The 19,364-nt window shown below is 38.5% G+C and overlaps 1 protein-coding gene across 2 annotated transcripts in view; it reads left to right on the top strand.

Moving 5' to 3' along the window:
* LOC114654214 (protein FAM214A) overlaps positions 1-19,364 on the top strand; it is a 127,484-nt gene that overhangs the window by 18,970 nt on the left and 89,150 nt on the right. Inside the window, exon 2 of one of the 2 annotated variants that reach the window (XM_028804622.2) lies at positions 17,775-17,953. The exons of the other annotated variant lie outside the window; for it this stretch is intronic. The gene's annotated coding sequence lies outside the window, so the exon portion shown is untranslated. The remainder of the gene's footprint in view (positions 1-17,774; positions 17,954-19,364) is intronic. 2 annotated transcript variants of the gene reach the window in all.

The raw sequence follows: 19,364 nt of genomic DNA, 5'->3' as shown, positions 1-19,364 counted from the left end.
AAAGGTACACCTGTGGAATTGTTCAACGGAATCAGAGAATGAATATGAAGTTTCCGTTCCTTTTTAGGGACTTTGTAGGACACAGTATTAAAAAGCGATTCAACACACCATAGGTTTGTACCTGTTACAACTTCTTGACCCTAAAAGTAGAACGTTTACACGTCACAAAGCCCACGAGTCTATGTATGAATTAACTTTGCAATGGGATAAAAGTGTTAATAACGAAAGAATGTGTGGTGTGTTTTGGCATTTTTTTTTTTAATAAGCACAATTCCTGCAGGCACATTCTGGTGCTTGGAAGACAAAGTATTTCTAGACATCTGCTGTTTTTCTTTTCTTTTTTTTCTTTATGTTGATGCGGTGGTGTATCATCACCATAGTGAGTCATTTTTATATTTAGTTCTTATTCACATTTTTGTCATGCATTACTGTGCCTTCTGCAGTAATTTGACTACTAGCAGCCACACATGAGGGCGGAGCTGCCTGTTATTTCTTTAGTACTGATACTGTAAATGTTTTGGGAACTTTGGTATTGACTGGTACCGAAAATATCAGTTCTTTTGATATCCCTAATTGAGGTAGTGTATTTCTCTCAAAACATTGTATGCATTTCTTTGGTTAGGATACTATTTCTTTTCAATATTTGTCAGTTCAACCAGTGATTTAAATTGTACCACTATATATAAAAGTAGATATGACTGTCCATCAGTTTCTCATTTACATGTTACAACCAATGCTTCCAGAGTACGTTGGGACTATATTGAGGCTGGGTACCAAATAAAAATGAGTGAAAAAAATAAATGTACTATTGTCTAATAGGCAAAATATTTAAGAATAGTACATGGGTACTGTCTTGATAAAATGGACAATTATCAAAAATCCTGTAAGATATTCCTTTTTAATGAAACAGCTCTGTTTTTGCACACCCTGTTGAACTGTTGCAAACTCATATCATTGCTGATAAATGTGGGCGATTATCTAGGTAAGTCACTTTAACAAGCAACAAATTTGTGCCTAGCTACATTTAAGTTTTTGAACATTGTTTTTGAGTATCTTTCAGTAACATTGTAGGTAGTTCTTCTACAAAATTAATTTTATTACTTTTAATTACTACTTAATTTCTTGCTCTGAATAAGTTGAGTTTTTGACCTGTTTATGTATTCGTATTGTAATACTGTTGAATCTGGTAAGCTGTGGTGAAAGAGTTGGAGTGAAAAGTGCCCTTTTGTCTCTCCATGTGTAATTTTTAAACTTTCAACACACTGGCAAATCAGAGAACTGCCCCTGTCAAATTAACTTTTTGCTTTTACGACAGTTGCGAATACTCTTAGACTCCTCTGAAATCTAGCACAGACTCTCTTTGCCTGGTTTTTAATTCTAGGCAACCTCTTTGTATTGTCAGCTGGCACAGTGGATTGTGAGCAACTGCAAAGACGTTGTTAAAAATGAAGCAGGTGATGTGCACATTTTGTGGAACCTGGAAAATAAACTGTTTTCTAGGATACCGAAGTACAACTTTCAATATCAAAATCCAGAGGACTAAACAAAGCTAAAACAAGAATTTCCTGGATATATCCGCAGACCCAAAACTGTAAAACTAGGAACCAAATTGTGATTTGTTAACTAGAATACCTAATGCTAAGCATATGAGACTTAACATTAAGGTTTAAATTGGTAATCTTGGGCAGACCGCTGAAATGTTGTAATGAGTTTTATAGCATAGCCGATGTGACTGTCATGATCTGACCTGCGTTTCAAATTTTTTTTTTTTTTGCCTTCTCCTGTTGCACCAAGATGGTTTTATTATGGGAGTTGGTATTTTGTGACTCGTGTTTGCTTGGTTGTCAGGTGGTTGCTAAGCAGAGATTACTAGGCGTATGCAGGGTGTAACATCTGCCACTATTGATGCAATAGTGTAAAGGTCTGCATTGTCTATTTCCTGACTGTCCAATTTTGGATTTAACTTCAAAGACTTAGCATTTTGTTAGTGTTCGATTGAATAAATTCCATCTTTGGTTACAAACCCTTTTCTGTCCCAGACCAAGATTTACATATTTTAGCCTTTTGCTCTTTTATTTGAATTATTCTGGCATCTGATTACCTTGTCTCAATTAGTAACTACTGTTCCTGTCTCACGTCCTGAGCTTTGTTATTTATATTCCAGCCTAACTATTTTTAACTTTTGCTTGCTTATCCCTGACTTCGCTTAATCTTCTGACTTCAATTTCTAGTTTAACTGAACAGTCAGTCAGTACAGCTACGTGATGCATAATGCCTTTTACACTGCATTCCTTAGCAATAATGCAGTGCGACCTAGCAATTAGCCAACAAAATACTGTGACTCTAAAATGGCGGTGTGACACACTCAAAATAAAAAAAATAATAATTTCCAGTCCCAAAATAGACGAGTTTTCATATTGCTTGAACATTTACCTTAAAGAATATTCACAGCAAATGAACAAAAATATTTTTCTAAGATAAGAAAAAAGGTTTTAGCAAGATGACAGAGATTCAGAGATAACATTGATTCTTAACACACAGTTTCAGTCTATGCAGGTTATAAAGTCTTCTTAGTCTTTATAGTACACTGTTTAAACAAATTAAGGGAACACATAATCATAACCGTCTAATACTAAGTCAGTTAAGCTTCTGTTATGTCATTCTGTCCATTTAGAAAGCATAAGCAATTGTGAATCAGCTTCACCTGCTTTGGTGCAAATGAATGTCGCAGCAGGTTCACTGGAGAGGCAATAGCAAGACAACCCCCAAAAAGGGAATGAATGGTTTTGCAGGTGGTAGCCATAGACAATGGATGTCTCCTTATCCTTCTTGATTCTTGTCTAGTTTTGCATTTTGCTAGTGTCCTTAATACTACTGGTAGCAGGAGGTGGCACCTGCAGCCGATTCAGACTGTACAGGTAATCTAGCTCCTCCAGGATGTCACATCCATATGTGCTGTCGCAAGAAGGTTTTTTGTGTCTCCCAGCACAGTCTCAAGAGCATGGAGAAGATACCATTAAACAGGTTGTTACATGAGGAGAGCTCTACAGAGCCATAAAAGGGCATCAACCCAGCTAATTATTTGTCCAAGGAGGAACACTGCCAGAGCCCTACAAAGTGACCTCCAGTTGGCTCCCGGTTGGCATTTTTCTGACCAAACTTCAGAAGAAGACTCCATGAGAGTGGCACTAGGGCCCAATGTCCTCTAGTGGGACCTGTGCTCACAGCCCATCACCGTACAGCTCAATTGGTATTCGCCAGAGGATACCACAATTGGCAGCTCCACCACTGGCACTCTGTTCTCTGTACAGATGAGAGCAGGTTCACACTGAGCACATGTGACAGATGTGAAAGACTCTGGAGATGCCATTGTGAACATTATGCAGCCTGCAACATAATCCAGCATGACTGGTTTGGCGGTGGGTCAGTGATAGTCTGGGGAGGCATATCTTTGGGGGATCACACAGACCTCCAGATGCCAGGAAATGGTACTCTGACTGCTGTTAGGTCTTGGGATGAAATCCTCAGAGCCATTGTAATATCTTATGCTGTAGGTCGTGAGCTTCTCCTGGTGCACGAAAAAGCCCAACCCCATGTAACCAGAGTGTGTAGGCATTTCCGGGATGATGAAGGCATTGATGCCATTGACTGACCCACATGTTCCCGGACCTGAATCCAATTGAGAAACTCTGTGACATTATGTATTGGTGCATCTGACACCACCAAGTAGCACCATATACTGTCCAGGAGCTCACTGATGTCCTGATCCAGGTCTGAGAGGAGATCCCCCAGGACACTATTTGCTGTCTCATCAGGAGCATGCCCAGACATTATCAGGAGTGCATACAGGCATGTGGGGTTCATACACACTACTGAGTCACATTATGAGTTGCCGTGTCACGCAAGTGGGATCAGCCTGTGATTTCAATTTTTGACTTTGATTTGTGGTGTGATGTTTAATCCAGCCTTTAATGGGTTGGTGATTTTGGTTTCCATTGACTGTTTTTACATCATTTTGTTCTTAACAAATTACACAGTATTACTCAGTAAAGATTTTCCACTTGAATATTTCATTCATCAAGATCCGATGTGCAATTTAAGTGTTCCCTTAATTTTTTTGAGCAGTGTTGGTCTGTACTGTCAGGTTTCTTCATTGTTGTGTATTTCCATTCAGCACTGAAGTGTGTTGTACTGTTTTATTAATTTATTTATTTAGATTTTAAGGTCCCAAGACTTGACCTTGATAATATATTAAATGGGCTTTGTATCTAAAAGGGGGAGAAAAAGAATAGTTATTTGAATTCTATGCAAACCTGACTTAAAACCGTTTAATCTGTATTCATACAAATTAAAGCTACTTTTATATTTACATCAAATACTACATTTTCATACAAGTTTTGCTCATAATTGGATTTTCAACTGTGTGTCATTGAACTATAGGTTTTTAAAGCTAAGGTGCAGACAGTCTTATATGTGCCATATAATGCCATTTTAGTCTACCTACTTGTCTTTCATTTCCCTAATCTAATTAGAAAGAGGTATAAATAGGTATCGCTTTATTTGTTCCTAGGGGGAAATTGGGCATTTTACAGAAGCTCAATAAATTAAGAAATATTACTATGTTATGACAAAAAAAAAAAAAAAACCCTCTCAAATACACATCAGAAACACTAAAACAAAAGAAATGCAAAGATTTGTCAGATTCTACATATTTTTTGCCATTCTGCCTAGTTTGGTTCCATCTACAGACTTAACCAGATTATTTTTACATTTCTATCCAGATCATTTTATGTATATATGTCAATAGCAGAGACTTCAGCACTGATCCCTTGAGAACATGACTTTTTGACATCAGCTAATTGGAACTGAATTGAAGAGCTGAATTGGGTTGGAGACTGAGAAGTGCTGATATCATCCTTGCAAGTGGAAGAAAAGTTGCTGAGAGTTTTGTGTTCTGATTTGTGAGAGTTAATTAAAATATAGGTTTTGCTTCTAAATACTTTGTTTTTGGTTGATAATATGAAGCCATGCTGGAATTTTTAAAGCTTTTTTTCCCTTTACAAGAGTTTTTTTTTTCCACCCATAGAGAAGTGCTAAAGCAGCTGAGTGCTAGAGAAAGCATTTGGAAAACTTGATACGTATACTTATTATTTGTATTTAAACTTGGAAAATTGGATATAGCACTTGTACAGTCAAATGTTAATACTATTAAAAAAGCAAGGGCACACGCGTTCATAAGTAATAAAAACATTCACTTTAGGTACAAGTAGGCGGTTGATTTCAAAGTGGTAAAGAGGAGGGATCCAACCTACCTAGGCAGGGGGCTATCATTAAGGTGCCAATAAGACACAAGTGGCTGTAGGAGCAGACAACACAATAAGAAAATTGGCAGCGGATATTCAGTAAGTGTTTCTATTTATTTATTTTACATGCTTTTATTAACTTGTTCTGTATTTCTAGTAGGAATCATAGATCGCAAATTTGAAGCTGTTCCTTTTGTCCAATCGACTTTAAATTTTGCATGCATATGTATTTCCAACGACAATACATATTTCAATTATAATATTTGATACGATTGTGGATATTGATGAAACACACCCCTACACTCGAAAATATAACGTTTGGTGGGTCCTTAAGAAGGAATTGATATGGTATGTTGGAGGGGTGTAAAGGAAAACTGGGCACACCCTGTTGTATAAATGCCTTGTCCTCCTAAGAGGCCTCTGGGACGATCGACCGTCACTTGCCCCATGTATGTGGGAACAAAAATGAATTTAAATAATATTCATACAAACTGGACTGAATTAACGATGACGACCAATGCTACAAAAACGGATTATGTGAAAGGAAAGTGAAATTAACCTGCCAAATAACGAAAGAGACACCTACAGAAAAAGAAGCAAAAGCTTCAAGAGAAGCTAGCTAGCGAAAGTGAAAACATCCAAAGGCGATACAATTCCCAACAAAGTATAGTTACGGCACTGCAGAACGCAGAATGTTACCACTCATCCTCTCATGGGCCTCTACAGTCCACAAGATGCAAAGAAGTACTGTAGACTACTGTAGTGTACTTAGGCTCAAAGCTCTTAGCTCTTAGGCATATGTAGGTTTGAGTAGAGTACAATCCTTCGATAGATTACAAGAAATTGACTGCTCTAAGCTCACAGGAAAGAAACCCTGCAACAATGAGGCTTTATAAGAAGTGGATCGAGTAATAATAATATATTGAAACACATACAATACGGTTTGAATATGGAAAAAATCAAGTTAGTGACGTCCCAGGAAAAAATCATGTTCTCGTTTTTAGTACATGTTAATTTCTTAGTAGGAAGGAATAAGTGTGTTAAAAAAATTTACTAGATTCAGCCGTTCTTGGCAGTCAGGAAAGTAGAGCAATTCAGAGGGTTGACAGTGTTAATACATGATCATTAATACGTGATCATTAACACTAGAATTACCAGAGCCTACGAAAAAACTCGTATATCCGGCCCACCTTAAATCGCTTCTTAAATCCATTCACACCTCTCCGCCAGCATCCTTTGTCCTCTAAATGTGCTGATAAAAGACAAGCTGCCAGCAGCCGGCTATTCCATCCCCCCACCGACTTAGAACGTGAGCGAAGTTTTCCCAGCTCACGCCTTGATTGATTATGTGGGAGTGAAGTGGAGTTTTACAGTGGAAATAAGAGATCATTATTCTAAAGTAATCTGTGTAAACACATTGTTAAAACAGAAACTTTTTCATATTTTAGTAATAAATGTTACAAAATGTAGTAGACATAAACTATAGAATATATAAAGCCTGAGTTCCAAAGATCAAATAAACACTTTCACAAAAGCTTCAAGAATGATTCAACAGCTTCTGTGGCGTAGCGCGCTAAGATTTGCCTCTTACCGCAGAGCAGCTTTTCCTTGCCTCACAGACCTGAGTTCGATTCCCCGCTGGGGTTGAAGTGTTGCTTTTTTTTTTCTTTTCTTTTAAACCTCAAACGGACATAAAATTTATACATTGGTATGCACTGTCAGTTACTGAGATCGTTATATTTTCATGTGGGATGCTCCTTTTCAAATATTTTTTTAACAATTGAGACTGCATTTAACAGGAACAACTGTCCTTATAACTTATTTTTAAGATCCATAACACACAGACAGACAGAGCACTGCGTAATAGAGAGACAGACAGGCAGAGAAGTCACTAGATATATAAATAAACAGGGAAGCCACGTGTACTGAAAGAAAAAAAGAACAACATGTGCGTTGTCTCGGCTGCACTGAATAAGCGCAGGCGCTCTAACATCACCCCTCCCCCCATCTGACTCGGGGGAGGGGTGATGTTAGAGCGCCTGCGCTTAGTGCAGCCGGGACAATGCACATGTTCTTTTTTTCTTTCAGTACACGTGGCTTCCCTGTTTATTTATATATCTAGTGACTTCTCTGCCTGTCTGTCTCTCTATTACGCAGTGCTCTGTCTGTCTGTGTGTTATGGATGTTAAAAATAAGTTATAAGGACAGCTGTTCCTGTTAATTGCAGTCTCAATTGTTAAAAAAATATTTGAAAAGGAGCATCCCACATGAAAATATAACGATCTCAGTAACTGACAGTGCATACCAATGTATAAATTTTATGTCCGTTTGAGGTTTAAAAGAAAAGAAAAAAAAAAGCAACACTTCAACCCCAGCGGGGAATCGAACTCAGGTCTGTGAGGCAAGGAAAAGCTGCTCTGCGGTAAGAGGCAAATCTTAGCACGCTACGCCACAGAAGCTGTTGAATTATTTCTTGAAGCTTTTGTGAAAGTGTTTATTTGATCTTTGGAACTCAGGCTTTATATATTCTATAGTTTATGTCTACTACATTTTGTAACATTTATTACTAAAATATGAAAAAGTTTCTGTTTTAACAATGTGTTTACACAGATTACTTTAGAATAATGATCTCTTATTTCCACTGTAAAACTCCACTTCACTCCCACATAATCAATCAAGGCGTGAGCTGGGAAAACTTCGCTCACGTTCTAAGTCGGTGGGGGGGATGGAATAGCCGGCTGCTGGCAGCTTGTCTTTTATCAACACATTTAGAGGACAAAGGATGCTGGCGGAGAGGTGTGAATGGATTTAAGAAGCGATTTAAGGTGGGCCGGATATACGAGTTTTTTCGTAGGCTCTGGTAATTCTAGTGTTAATGCAAAGGAATGCATTAGGAGTAGACAGCTTTTAAGTAAGTATTAAGTGGGGCACAAAGTTAAGAGAACAAACAGAAAAGTAAAGTTAACGTCATAGAAAGACAGGCAGTCGATGAGGAGAATATTACAATGAGGTTTAAGAGCCAGAAGGAGTAAAAAGATGTAGCAATTCTTTAATTTTTTGCTTAAATTTTTCAGTTTTACCATTTAAGTTAAATGATTTAATTAAATAAAATTGAGAAGTTTTAGTGATCCAAAGTCCTATTTCAATAATGAGACCGCTGCAATACAAGTCCTGTTGAATGCTGAACATTTTAGAGGATTGCTTGGAGGAAGCAGTCTTCTTCTTTGAGGGCTACATCTGCAGGAGATGCCAGCTGATTCAGCAGCTCAACCTCAGGGTTGCTGAACTGTAGAAGGAGTTGGTTGGCTTGCATTGTACAGATACAGTGGTGTGAAAAACTATTTGCCCCCTTCCTGATTTCTTATTCTTTTGCATGTTTGTCACACAAAATGTTTCTGATCATCAAACACATTTAACCATTAGTCAAATATAACACAAGTAAACACAAAATGCAGTTTTTAAATGATGGTTTTTATTATTTAGGGAGAAAAAAAATCCAAACCTACATGGCCCTGTGTGAAAAAGTAATTGCCCCCTTGTTAAAAAATAACCTAACTGTGGTGTATCACACCTGAGTTCAATTTCCATAGCCACCCCCAGGCCTGATTACTGCCACACCTGTTTCAATCAATAAATCACTTAAATAGGAGCTGCCTGACACAGAGAAGTAGACCAAAAGCACCTCAAAAGCTAGACATCATGCCAAGATCCAAAGAAATTCAGGAACAAATGAGAACAGAAGTAATTGAGATCTATCAGTCTGGTAAAGGTTATAAAGCCATTTCTAAAGCTTTGGGACTCCAGCGAACCACAGTGAGAGCCATTATCCACAAATGGCAAAAACATGGAACAGTGGTGAACCTTCCCAGGAGTGGCCGGCCGACCAAAATTACCCCAAGAGCGCAGAGACGACTCATCCGAGAGGTCACAAAAGACCCCAGGACAACGTCTAAAGAACTGCAGGCCTCACTTGCCTCAATTAAGGTCAGTGTTCACGACTCCACCATAAGAAAGAGACTGGGCAAAAACGGCCTGCATGGCAGATGTCCAAGACGCAAACCACTGTTAAGCAAAAAGAACATTAGGGCTTGTCTCAATTTTGCTAAGAAACATCTCAATGATTGCCAAGACTTTTGGGAAAATACCTTGTGGACTGATGAGACAAAAGTTGAACTTTTTGGAAGGCAAATGTCCCGTTACATCTGGTGTAAAAGGAACACAGCATTTCAGAAAAAGAACATCATACCAACAGTAAAATATGGTGGTGGTAGTGTGATGGTCTGGGGTTGTTTTGCTGCTTCAGGACCTGGAAGGCTTGCTGTGATAGATGGAACCATGAATTCTACTGTCTACCAAAAAATCCTGAAGGAGAATGTCCGGCCATCTGTTCGTCAACTCAAGCTGAAGCGATCTTGGGTGCTGCAACAGGACAATGACCCAAAACACACCAGCAAATCCACCTCTGAATGGCTGAAGAAAAACAAAATGAAGACTTTGGAGTGGCCTAGTCAAAGTCCTGACCTGAATCCAATTGAGATGCTATGGCATGACCTTAAAAAGGCGGTTCATGCTAGAAAACCCTCAAATAAAGCTGAATTACAACAATTTTGCAAAGATGAGTGGGCCAAAATTCCTCCAGAGCGCTGTAAAAGACTCATTGCAAGTTATCGCAAACGCTTGATTGCAGTTATTGCTGCTAAGGGTGGCCCAACCAGTTATTAGGTTCAGGGGGCAATTACTTTTTCACACAGGGCCATGTAGGTTTGGATTTTTTTTTCTCCCTAAATAATAAAAACCACCATTTACAAACTGCATTTTGTGTTTACTTGTGTTATATTTGACTAATGGTTAAATGTGTTTGATGATCAGAAACATTTTGTGTGACAAACATGCAAAAGAATAAGAAATCAGGAAGGGGGCAAATAGTTTTTCACACCACTGTAGGTGGGTCACAGTCACAAGTCGTAAGGTAAAGTGTGCACACTGCCAGGTGCATCAACCGCGGAAATGGAAGTGTCCAACAATTTTCAGGTCCTTGTGGAGCTGGACAGTGTCTTTGAAGGTTCTGAGGTGGTAGGTAGGCATGAGGAGCCCCAATAGGGTACATCAAAACTAGTTCTCAGTAAGGGAGAGGTAGTGATAGCTGGGGACTCGATCATTAGGAGGATTGAATCACGTGTGCTACAGAGACAGAATCCCATATGGTGTGTTTCCTTCTGTGTGTGCAGATTGAAGACTTCTCTGGAAGGGCTGACTGTCTCTTGACCAGAGCAAGGGTGGTTCCAGTTGTCATTGTCCATGTTGGAACAAATGACATACATAAGGGTAGTCTGTCAATTCTATAATCCAAATTTAAATAGGTGCCTAGCTGAGGAGCAGAACTGACAAGGAAGTCTTTTCCGAAGTTCTGCCTGTGCCTTTCGCCAGTCCAGATAAATCGAATAGATTAGAAGGCTTATCGCATGGCTTAAATCTTTGGGTAGGGTAGAAGGGCATGGATTTGTGGGGCATTGAAACTGCTTTTGGAAATGATGGGACCTTTTTCCACCATGACAGGTTACATCTGAACTGAAGGGGGAACCAATGTGTTGGGAAGGCGTATGAGTAGGTTAGTCGAGGATTGTTTAAACTAGGGTATGGGGTAACGGGGAGTTTAGGACTGGCCAGGTTTAGAACTGTAAATGAAGGAGACAAACAATAGTTTAAAAATGAATAGTAACGCAAATTCTAACCCAAAGGTTAAGTGCAAATGTAAAATGAGTAACACATTAAAAATATCTTGCCTTAATGCTCTAAGTATCAAAAATAAGTTGGAGTTCGATGTAGCTGAGCATAATTATGATATTATAGCAATAACAGAAACCTGGCTAAATAACAAAGATGGGGATTTTTTTTAGAAGTAATCTGTGACTGGTTCTTAACACGGTATGTTAAAGCTCCAACGTGGAGGAAAACCTCTCTAGATTTAGTGTTTTGTAAAATTCAAAATAGAATTGATGTGTAGAGGTGATTGAACCACTAGGGTCAAGTGACCATAATATAATACAGTTCTCAGTGTTTTGGAACAGTCTGATTTTGGAACAGATTCAAAGACTTAAACTGTTAAGTATAACTTTGGTAGGGCAAATTTGGTGCAGGTGCAGCCAAGTCCAAGGAGGATGGACTAGGAGTCAGTCAGTCATTTTCCAACCCGCTATATCTGCTGGAGCCAATCCCACCCAGCACAGGGCACAAGGCAGGAACAAATCCTGGGCAGGGTGCCAGCCCACTGCAGGACACACACGTGCACACTAGGGGCAATTTAGGATCAACAGTGCACCTAACCTGCATGTCTTTGGGCTGTGGTCTGTGGAGGAAACCCACGCAGACACGGGGAGAACATGCAAACTCCACGCAGGGAGGACCTGGGAAGCGAATCCAGGTCTCCTTACTGCAAGGCAGTAGCACTACCACTGTGCCGCCCATTGACTGGGATAATCTTTTAATTGTGGAGCCAATCAAGGAACAATGGAACAAGTTTAAAAACAATTTCCATATAATGCAGGACAGGTACATACAGTACCTACTGTATATCTGGAATTAGTAAAAAAAAAAAAAACGTGCAGTGGGGTATAATAAAGAGTTGAAAAAGAAGCTGCAAAGGAAAAAAAGCGAATCATAGGGTATATGAAAGGGGCAAATATTAGGGAAGCTAAAAGGCAGTTAGAGAGGAATATAGCAGATAAGGTAAAATATAACCCAAAGAGATATTTTTTCAGAATTTTAGTTGTAAAAGAACAGTCAAGGAGGAGGTAAATTTTATCAGGGATAGTAAAGAGGAATTAAAAAAAAAATACAGACTGTGAAATAGCAGTGCTCAAAACTCACATTTTTCTGAGATCCTCACCTGTGAGGAAGTAGATTACCTCCCAGCATTAAAAGGGACTACTAAGGAGTTACTGAGTGATTTGGAAAGAGAGAAGTAGAGGGAGAAATACTACTTAGATCAAAAAGGCTGAAATGAAACAAATCAACAGGACCAGATAATATTTATCCTTGAGTTCTTCAGGAATACGCAAGTACCGTACATATATAAACCCTTGACACATATTTTTAGGAAGGTACTGTACACTGGGGAAATTCTTTTTTTATTTTTTTTTAGTATTTTTATTTTATTAATTTTCATTGTAATCATTCCATACAAACAGATCAATTTATAACCCAACAAATTTGAAGACAAATCAAACCCCACCCCTGAGAAGGAGAGCTTAGCTAAAGGAAAATTGCTTAAGACTTTTTAATAAGGCAACATTAAACAAAAGAAAGGGAGAAGTAAATATCTATGTAGATAAGAGATGGAGAAGGGAGTTAAATGCGGTAATAGTTATTTCTCTTATTCTAAAATAATATTGATTAAATCCTGCCATGTTTTGAAAAAATTTTGTATAGATCCTCTAACTGAGAATTTGATTTTTTCAAATTTCAAATAATATAAAACATCGGTTTCCCACTGACTTATAAGAGGAGAATTAGGATTCTTCCAATTTAACAAAATAAGTCTGCATGCCAAAAGTGTAGTGAATGCAATCACCGTTTGCTTGTCCTTCTCCAATTCAAGTCCATCTGGACGAACACCGAACACAGCTGGGGAAATTCTGAAGGACTGGAAAATGGCAAAGATTATTCCATTTTATATAAAAAGCATCACCGGGCACATCCAAACTGCTATGATCAAAGTGGAGCATATGATGTTGACTTTCACAAAGCATTTGATAAGGTGCCACCTGGGAGGTTGGGCATCAAACTAAAAGAAGTGGGAGTTTAGGATGTTGTTTGTAGATGTTTGCAAATTTGGCTTAGACACAGGAAGCAGATTGTTATGGTGTGAGGAACCCTATCAGAACTAGCTGAGGTCTCTTCTGTTAGGGTAAATGGACGTCTGAAACGGAACTCCATTAGCAGCGGTGTTCATTTTTCTCCAATTTTTTATCATCCTGAGGTATCCTGTATTTACCCAACCCAAAGAGGTTCTATTACAGTATATGCAAGCATAAATAAACATGAGCGGTAAGAAAGGGGTTCAGAAAGAAACGGAAAAGAAATCCAAAGCTACAACCAAGCCTAGACAGGCATCAAGTCCAAGTCCAAACTCAAAGTACGGCCTTGCAGAGACTGACCTGGAACAGACAGACAAAAGCACAGATTTCCTGGAACCCTATGCTGCTGCATCATTTCCAATCGAGAGCGAAAGTGGGAATGAATGTGCAAGTGATTCAGGTCATGATAGCTCATCGATTCCAGAAGATCCATTGAAACTGGAAATGGCCTTGCTGTTTGCATTTTCATCTACTTCTCGTGAGCTGAGTGCATCGGTTCTAACGAGGCTTGCCACTTCACCCGCGGAGCACAAAGGCCAAAACGATCTGTCCAAACTGAATGTAATGATCTCTGCAATGGCCACGGCCACTTCTTAAGACTTAAAGGAGATCAAGAAAGATATAAAGAAAGAAATAAATGATATGCTCAAGAGAAATAAGTTGCGGCAGAATATAAAGACCTGGAGAAATGTGTAAATATTCGCTTTGAGGCAGCCTTTAAAGGTACAGTATGCTAGAAAATCTTGAGGAACAAATTTAGGAAAATGTGTCTAAGTTTGAGAATAAACTAAGAGCACTTGGCGCTCAGCTGGAGGACGTTAAGCAAACATTCACGACTCGAATTGAAACAGCCGAATATCTGGCATCTACTGGTGACGGAAAAGCAACAGCTACAGATTCCGAATGCAAAAAACTCTGAGACAGACTTGCTGCACTGGAAGATGGATGCAGAAGAAATAATATTAGAATCGAAGGTCTCCAACGAAGTGGTGGCTCTAAGGCTAGGGATTTGCACTGGCAATCGGAAGGTTGCCGGTTCGAATCCCGTAAACACCAAAAGTGACTCTACTTCGTTGGGCCCTTGAGCAAGGCTCTTAACCTGCAATTGCTCCGTCCTGGGTATGACGTTAATCTGCATCTAGCCCTGCAAGTAGGCCTTCCAACCTGCAGGGAAAACTTTTTAACACCATTCCCTGGGTTTACTATCTTACTATCTCAAGATTGTTATTATATATTATAAATTTTATGCTTATAATATTTAGACTGTATTGGCTATGGATATCTTAATTTTATTCCTCATACACCACTGCTGGGGGCGGACTTGTTTTGTTTTGGACATGCTCTCTAGGTACAGTGCATCCGGAAAGTATTCACAGCGCATTACTTTTTCCACATTTTGTTATGGTACAGCCTTATTCCAAAATGGATTAAATTAATTTTTTTCCTCAGAATTCTACACACAACACCCCATAATGACAACGTGAAAAAAGTTTACTTGAGGTTTTTGCAAATTTATTAAAAATAAAAAAATTGAGAAAGCACATGTACATAAGTATTCACAGCCATTGCCGTGAAGCTCGAAATTGAGCTCAGGTGCATCCTGTTTCCCCTGATCATCCTTAAGATGTTTCTGCAGCTTAATTGGAGGCCACCTGTGGTAAATTCAGTTGACTGGACATGATTTGGAAAGGCACACACCTGTCTATATAATGTCCTACAGTTGACAGTTCATGTCAGAGCACAAACCAAGCATGAAGTCAACGGAATTGTCTGTAGACCTCCGAGACAGGATTGTCTCGAGGCACATATCTGGGGAAAGTTACAGAAAATTTCTGCTGCTTTGAAGGTCCCAATGAGCACAGTGGCCTCCATCATCCGTAAGTGGAAGAAGTTTGAAACCACTAGGACTCTTCCTAGAGCTGACCGGCCATCTAAGCTGAGCGATCGGGGGAGAAGGGCCTTAGTCAGGGAGGTGACCAAAAACCCGATTGTCACTCTGTCAGAGCTCCAGAGGTCCTCTGTGGAGAGAGGAGAACCTTCCAGAAGGACAACCATCTCTGCAGCAATCCACCAATCACGCCTGTATGGTAGAGTGGCCAGACGGAAGCCACTCCTTAGTAAAAAGCACATGGCAGCCTGCCTGGAGTTTGCCAAAAGGCACCTGAAGGACTCTCAGACCATGAGAAAGAAAATTCTGGGTTCTGATGAGACAAAGATTGAACTCTTTGGTGTGAATGATGTTTGCTGTGGAACGAAAAATATCAGCAAAACTTGGGGGAAAAAAAAAAAGGTTTTGAGTGGTCTGTTGAGAGGCTGTACTGTAGTTAGAGCTCAACTTTTTGCATTGTCTTCAAAGAAAGTCTATTGGAATAAATGAGGTTACAGGTACAGTAAAACTATCCATCACATTCATCCACAACAACTGCATTCGAACAAAAGTAATGATCAAATTTAAGAATACGACACTGAGTCCCGTTGATCAGAACAAAGCTACATTCAATTAATTAGTTAAAATATATGAAAGTGGAAGTTAATCAGAGTACACAGAAGCCAAATGTTATTTAAATGTAGCAGTTAATGCTGCCTAAAACATACATAATGTACACAGTTGGAACAGAAAAAAAGTAGTAGTAGGAGCAATAGTAGCACAGACTATATCTCCGCTATCTCAGCAAGTATTACTCAATCCAAGTGTAAGTCCCGAAATTCAGTCCCATTCTGCTTGATCAGGTGATCAAATTCTACTCATTTCTTCTTGTAGCAACTAGACTCTCCAGGCACTTAAACCAAGATCCTGTTTGTGAATTTTAATTATGCATTTAAGACAGTTATACAGTTTTAAAAAATTCTCACTTGTTATTTTGGAGAATACTGTGTATCTCTTGATGTCTGACATTTTGAGCAACAGATGCCAGACACTATAGCATAGGAGACTTTAGTCAGTGTCATAATCATGAAAAAAAAGATTACTGCAGTAGTGTGTTCTGTCTCCACTCATTTCTTCCTGTCCCCCAATGACTCTACCTCCAGTGACCTGTCTGTAAAACTTCTGAATTTTTCTGATGACTCCACTCTAAATGACCTGATCCAAATCACAGACAAGATGTCATTGGGTAGATGTTGGCCACTTCATGTACTCTTCGATAACTTGGAAACAATTTGAAAATTGTTAATAAATTCTTAATAACTATGTGCATCATCACAGTCTTTTTCTTTCAGCTTTTCCCAGTGATGGTCATGGAAGCAATATACTAAACTGCTGCTGCACCAATTAATTGGTCAGTTTCACTTTCACCTGATCATTGATTTGGGAGTGATACTTTTAATTCCTTTATTTTCTTAGATGTCTCAGAAGCTTCCCTTTCTTCATCTGTGCTCACCAACTTCTATTGGGATAAAGTGAAATCTATTCTTTGCTGGCTGCATTATGTACTGAAACAGCACTTTTTCAGCTAAGGACTGCACATCACTGCAGTGGGTTGTGACCACAAAATATTACTGGCACACAACTGTCTTCTGTCCAGAACATGTAAAATGCCTGTCTCCATATGGCAGCAAACCATATTATTAAAGATCTCAGACATCCATCACAGTCCCTTTTTCCTTCTTCATTCTGATAAACTATAATTAACCTTCAACAAAGACAGTTTTTATCTGTAGATAAGACTACTCAACAGCTGCTCATACTGACTACTACTGTATGAGTGTTTCTTTCATATATCGTTTTGTGTTGCATTTATCGTTTGGTGTTTTATTCATTGACTGATACTAGTGTTGCCTCTGGTGTGTGGGAGACAAGCTTGTAGGTATTTTATGTACTAAATCAGAGGGTCCCAGTGGCTGCAGGTTTTTATTCTAACTCTGAAAATAAAGAAAGATGAAGGTCTCAGGAATGTTGATGTGCTCAGGTCCCCCAAACATTTTAAAAGTGCTCTTAGAAAAGAGAAAATCAATAATTTTGGAAATGCATGCTATTGTACAATGAGAGCAGCAACAAGCCACTGAATTAAAAAATGGGTTTAATTAACAATGAGGCTAGGCACCTAATTAAGCAACTTGTTTGAGTGAAATTGGTTGGAATTTGAGGCCCTGACTTAGTTGGTCTTCTATTCACTCACTTCACATTTCATTTCTGTTTTGGTACTATTTAAGGAAAGAAATTAAGCAATTAATGGGAACAAATCTTAAAAACAATTCAATTAAAATGAATTCAAAAGATGTTAATTAGCAGCAAAAACAGGTTGCTAATTAAGAAAAGGGTTAGAATGAAAACCTGAAGCCACTGGGGCCCTCCAGGACAGGAGCTAGGGACCCCTATACTAAATACTATATGTGGTTTACAATAAATTTGAACTTGAAAATGAACTGATTGCTAGCTAAACCAGTAACTTAATTCTAACTAATAAAAGTGAAACACAAAATGTTGTTCTTCTATTTCTATGTTATTTTGTGAAAATAAATAATACCTTGTAAATCAAAACAAGACAAAACATAATTGTACAGAAATATGTTGGTGTGCAACTTTTCTGTCTTTGTGATTCACAAAGCATTGGAGAATTCAGATATTTAGGGTTATGGTCAGAGCTGAAATATAGTATCTTCATTTTGATTACAGAAACTGTCTCTGCAATGCTTACATTATGAAGACTATGACACCCTTCCAAAGTCAACTTAAACGAACGGCACAATGTTGCACTCTAGATAATGAGGAACATTCTCTAGATTCCTTTTGCCATTGGTGTGTGCTCTCTTCAGGACCTAGTGCCACAGTGTTATGTCCACAGTGTTGACGGGGTAGGTAAATCTTCTTTAAACCATTTGCAAATGGAAATTATTAATTTGTAGTACATTTTGATTGGTTTATATAAGGAAGGATAAGTGACTTGCTGTGGGTTACACGATATTACTTTTTACTTAGATAGGGAATGTGTGGTACATGGTCACCACCAAATTTTGATATCAATCTTGACTGATTAGTAATACACCTTTAATTTATCTGCATTGCTTAAGTTTGTTTTTATTCATTTATTAATTTACTTGGGCTAAGTGTTAAGCTAAATGAGGTTTTAGCTACTAGCACCAGCATTATAACCCTTTTTTATATAATTAGATGGTGCTTATAAACTCCTAGTATTTAAGAATTTCTTAAAATGCAATTCATCTTTAAAATATGCATTCAAGATTTATATGTAATCACTAGCTTTCTCAAATAAATCTTGATTTTTTTTTTTGAGTTCAGATTTTTAATATAGCTGTATGTCAATCTTTGAAATCTTAAAATTATTTAGTGTTTCATTGATATGCTTTATAGATATTGGAATATCTTGAACTTCTTTTATAGTAAGATTATTCTAGTTTTGCCTTTTTATACTAGTTTTCATTTTGGTTATTTCTGATCCTACTTGCAAATTCAGTTTTTATTTTTATATTTCATTAATGTAGTTTTAGTTTAGATATTATTTCACAAATAAATTTATTTTATTTATGCCTGTGAAAGTTAACGTGTTAAACTTTGTGATTAATGTGTCCTGTTTAATGCATTAAAAAATATTGTCACATCCAGGGCTGTTGATGACGCAGATGTTGGGGTGGCATTTTTATGTAATTTTTTTTTTTTTAACATTATGAAACAATAATACTGTAATGATCCGGCCTGAGACTCAGAAGGCCATGGAGCTGGACAGCAGTGTAATATGCAAATGAAACACCTCTGTGGGAGGAGGAAGTCCGGAAAGTAAGGTTGGTAGGTGCTGGAAGGTGTGCTAATTTTTTTGGCACTGGGGATGGAGAGAAGGAGAACACAATATGCAGCAGTGGCACGTGTGGGGACAAGAAGGAGCAGCACAGTGTGCAGGAACAGTGCAGAGTGAACAATGTAGTAGAGGGAAATGAGAGTCAAAAAGTGGCAGGCCGTAACAAAATTGAGGTGTCTCCCATGGCTAGAACAGTAGGTGTTTACCTGGGAAGCAATCAATAAAAACTCATTAGTTTCAAACTCCTGAAACATGCACTGGTATTGTTCCTCCCCGAATGATTGAGTGTATTATAATACAAATAAGTTAAGTGTGTACCTAAAGAATTATATACACTTCCAGTCAGTCAGTCAGTCATTCTCCAACCCGCTATATCCTAACACAAGGTCACGTGGGTCTGCTGGAGCCAATCCCTGCCAGCGCAGGGCGCAAAGCAGAAACAAACCCTGGGC

The sequence above is a fragment of the Erpetoichthys calabaricus genome, chromosome 7, assembly GCF_900747795.2.
Source record: "Erpetoichthys calabaricus chromosome 7, fErpCal1.3, whole genome shotgun sequence".
Taxonomy (NCBI): domain Eukaryota; kingdom Metazoa; phylum Chordata; class Cladistia; order Polypteriformes; family Polypteridae; genus Erpetoichthys; species Erpetoichthys calabaricus.
This window is presented reverse-complemented; position numbering and strand designations above follow the sequence as displayed.